Source organism: Sinocyclocheilus anshuiensis, unplaced genomic scaffold (assembly GCF_001515605.1).
Source record: "Sinocyclocheilus anshuiensis isolate Anshui unplaced genomic scaffold, SAMN03320099.WGS_v1.1 scaffold1874, whole genome shotgun sequence".
Classification (NCBI taxonomy): Eukaryota; Metazoa; Chordata; class Actinopteri; order Cypriniformes; family Cyprinidae; genus Sinocyclocheilus; species Sinocyclocheilus anshuiensis.
Window position 1 is genome coordinate 147,689 of NW_015546140.1, and position 4,767 is coordinate 152,455.

The following is a 4,767-nucleotide window of genomic DNA, read 5'->3' on the forward strand; positions in this document are numbered from 1 at the left end:
TGAAACGGATTAAGTTCCGCACGTGCAGTGGTTAAAATTACACTGTATTTGTTTGGTACAATTTTCGGTATGAATAAGTGTACCATTACACCCCTAGAAAACATTTAAAAAACCAAAACTGGATTTACCTGCATAAGAATGTGTCTGAGCAAAGGCTGTTGTTGTAAATAGGGAGCTTTTTCACCTTCTTCTTTTTTAACGGCGATTGAAAGAGGAAGCAGAGCGGGAAATAACGGATATATTTTCAAAGTTTCAGTAATCCACCAATAGGAATAAGGGAAGACACAAAGCAACCAATAGCATTGTTGAATGCGCTGAGATGTGGACCGCCACTGACCTGCCAGCAGTTTATATGTGCTTTTCCAAATAAAAGCCAACTGTTAACCATAAGTTAACATATTCCATGGTGTGCCATAGCCAAGCCACATATGGCTCTCAGTTGTGTGCTATCATCTGGGCCATATACCTCAAAAAAATTGGCATCCAAAAGAAAATTCCCTCCAATTCTAAATCCATGGCAAAAGATATACGGTTAAAGTTTGGCCCATATGTGCTCAGCCATGCCATACCTAGGCCAAATGTGACAGCTATCAGCCACATTTGGCCCAAACGTTCTTGCTATCAGGGAACTGTTTGTTCACAAATTTAATGCAGCATTCATAATTTTGAAGATATATGCACAGATGAATCATTCACAAAGAGACCTGTAACATGCATTAAGAAAATGAACAGGGTCCATTTGGATTTCATGCAGAATTTCATAGTACAGATACCATATCAATATATTAAAGTAAAAGTCATCCAACAAAATACTACTTAAATCAAATCTACCATTCATCTTTTAAAAAAGGGACCAACCCATGGTCTAATGAACCTCAGCATCACGTCTGCACAAAACCACCTGGAATCTGCACAATATCCCAACAGTGAAGCATGATGGAGGGATCATCGGTGAGTGGCTTATTGACTCCTCAAATGGCGCTTTTCCACTGCGTGGTACGACTCGGCTCGGCACGGCTCAGTACGGTACGACACGGCACGGCTCGGTTTGCGTTTCCACTGCAGTTCAGTACCGCTTTAGAGTGGGCGGGATTATTCTCATGTCGTTATAGTTGCGCCGCCTCTATTGCCGCGACTCCTGGAAAACTTTTTCATTCCACGTCGCCACATCAAGCTCGCTGGATCCGCTCCTCTGCTATCAACGAGAGGAACGTCTGTACTTCCTCAACAGACAACGAAACAGCACTTTTTGGTTATTAAAAAAGGTGTGCTTGTTCAAAACAGTTGCGTTCGATCCTTCGCTGGCTGTGCTGATTTAAATCTAGCGGTTCTGTTGTGTTTGTGTCGCAAGTTCTGTGACGCAGGTAGTGACGATTCTCTCCGGCCAATCCATGATCAGCAGAGTTTACCCGTCACGTTTTGGTAACGGTACGGTTCACTAGGAACCTCAACCGAGGTGGTACTAAAAAAAGTACCAGGTACCAGGTACTGTACCCAGTGGAAAACCCCCCAAAATGAACCGTACCGAACCGTACCGTGCCATACCATGCAGTGGAAAAGCGCCAAAAGTGTCCCAGAGTGGCCCAGCCAGAGCCTGGACTTGAACCCAAACAAACATTTCTGGAGAAACCTGAAAATGTCTGTCCACCGATGGTCCCCATTCAACTTGACAACTTGACAAAAGAATGACAGAAAATCCCCAAATCTAGGTGAGCAAAGCTTGTCACATCATACCCAAAAAGACTTGAGGCTCTAATCGCTGTCAAAGGTGCTTCAACAAAGTTATGAGTTAATGGTCTGGATACATATGCAATCAGCTATCACAAATCGTCCCAGGTTACGCATGTAACCATGGTTCCCCGAACAGAACGAGACACTGCGTCCGAAGACGCTATGGAAATGCCCCCAGCGTGACCACGCTCTGAATCACATGTGTAATCAGTCCAGTGGAAGGGCGAGATGTCACGGGCGGGTGATGTCATCGACCAGGAAGCTTAAAAGTATGTGCGGCGGAGCCGGCGTAAGTTTCTAGGAATGACGCAAGCGCTGGCAGGGATGCCAGAAGTATGGCTTCGAGACGCAGCGTCTCGTTCCCTTCGGGGAACCATGGTTACATGAGTAACCTGAGACATTCCCCTTCAGGAACTCGAGCTGCGTCCGAAGAAGCTATGGGAACGAGATGCCCACGCCACCAGACTGACAAATCCCTGCCTAGTGTATATTAGGACGAGAGAACAGAAGAGCCCGGAGTGGCTCGCATATCAAGGCCATAGAACCTCACGAACGTTAGGGGTGTGGACCATCCAGCAGCGTTGCAGATGTCCTGCATAGACACACCTGCCAGAAAGGCCGCCATATTTCTCGTAGAATGAGCCTTGACTCCCATCGGCGAGGGGAGATCAGAGGACTCGTAGACAATGTTAATGGCATCAACTATCCACCGACTGAGGGTCTGCTTTGTAGCAGGAAGACCATAGGGGGGACCATAGCACACGAGCAGTTGGTCCGCCCTTCTCCACAGGGCAGCTCTGTGGATGTGATCGAACTGGACACATACAGTTAAGCTTCTGCTGGCCAGGCTCCCTAAAGGGAGGAGGACAGAAAGCCTGCAGTATGATAGGCTGTGGCGTGACAGAGGGAACTTTGGGGACATACCCTACTTGAGGATAAAGAAATGCTTTGGCCATGCCGGGCGCAAAGTCGAGATGAGAAGGGGCCACTGAAAGGGCCTGGAGATCCCCAACTCTCTTCAGAGAGGAAATAGCCAGAAGAAAGGCAGTCTTAATTGTGAGATGTCGATCAGATATCTCTTCAATGGGCTCGAAAGGAGCTTTACAGAGAGCCTCTAACACCACAGCCAAATCCCACGGGGGAACACGGGACCGTACCGGGGGCCTCAGCACACCACGGAGGAAACGTGTAACTGTCTGCCCACTAACTGGCCACCAACTGGGGCGTGGTAGGCCGCAATGGCCTCCACGTAAACTTTTAAGGTGGAGTGGGTCAACCCTGTGGAGAATCGGGCCTGCAGGAACTCCAGAACTGTACCAATCGGGCAGTTAGCTGGATCGAGCTGGCGGTCTCCGCACCATGAAGTTAAAAGTTTCCACTTCAGGGCATACAGTTTCCTCGTTGAGGGAGCTCTGGATTGGAGGATGGTCTCAACAACCTCGGTTGAGAGACCGGAAGCTATGAGAGGATCAGGTGCCACACCCACAATTTCCACAACTCCGGGCGGGGATGAAATATCGTGCTCCCTGCCTGTGAGAGGAGATCCTTCCTGACGGGAATCTCCCATGGAGAGTCGTCGAGGAGTGAGATCAGATCCGAGAACCATACTCGGCCCGGCCAGAACGGGGCTACTAGCAGTAGATGGACCTCGTACTCTCTACAGCTCTCCAGAACTCCCGGGAGCAGAGCGATCGGGGGGAAAGCGTACAGACGCAGCCTTGGCCAAGTCTGCACCATAGCATCCAGTCCCAGAGGAGCTGGGTGAGTCAGAGAGAACCAGAGGGGACATTGTGATGTCGCCTGAGTCGCAAAGAGGTCCATTTGAGCCTGGCCAAAAACTCCAAATCTGCTTCACCACTCCGGGGTGAAGCATTCACTCCCCGGGCCTCAGCCCCTGTCTCGACAGGATGTCTGCTCCCATATTGAGATGCCCAGGAATGTGCACTGCTCTCAGCAAGAGGAATTTGCCCTGGGACCACACAAGGATGTGGTGCGCCAGCTTGTACAAGGGTCGCGAACGCAGACCTCCCTGGTGGTTGATATAAGAGACCACCGCTGTGTTGTCGGTGCGCACCAACACATGACGATCACTTAGGTCTGGGAGAAAGTGTTTCAGTGCTCGAAACACTGCCAGCATCTCCAGGCAGTTGATGTGCCACTTGAGATGGTGGCCACTCCACAGACCGCGGGCAGGGTGGCCACTCATGACCGCTCCCCAACCGGTGAGGGACGTGTCTGTCGCTAGCGTTACACGGCGACAGGGAGCTCCCAACACTGGGCCCTAGGACAAGAACCAAGTCTCTTTCCACACATCTAAGTCACGAATACACTTCCGCGTGACCTTGATCGTGCGAAGCGGGTTTCCCCTCGGGGAGAACCCCTTGGTCTCGAGCCACCACTGTAGGGGTCTCATGTACAGCAGGCCAAAAGGTATCACATTGGACGCGGCTGCCGTCAGACCCAGCAGCCTCTGAAACTGCTTGACAGTGAGTAACTGGCCTTCTTTCACTCTCTTGACTGCTGTGAGGATCGACTCGATCCGAGCAGGGGACAGACGTGCCTGCATCGTGGTTGAATCCCACACCACACACAGATAAGCGGTTCTCTGTAATGGAGAAAGCACACTTTTCTTGGCGTTTAGTCTCAAACCCAGCTCCCCCATATGAGCTAGAATGACATCTCGATGCCGAACTGCCATCTGCTCCGATTGAGCTAAAATCAACCAATCGTCGATGTAATTCAGTATGCGGATGCCCTGGAGTCGCAGAGGAGTCAGGGCAGCATCCACACACTTCGTGAAAGTACGGGGTGAGAGTGCTAGGCTGAAGGGAAGGACCCGATATTGGTAAGCTTTGCCCCTGAAAGCAAACCCTCAGGAACTTCCTGTGACTGGGAAGGATGGAGACATGAAAATAAGCGTCTTTTAGATCTATCATGACGAACCAGTCCTCGGACCTGATCTGAGACACGACCTGTTTGACAGTGAGCATTTTGAACTTCAGACGCATGACTGAGTGTTTCAATAGCCGCAGATCT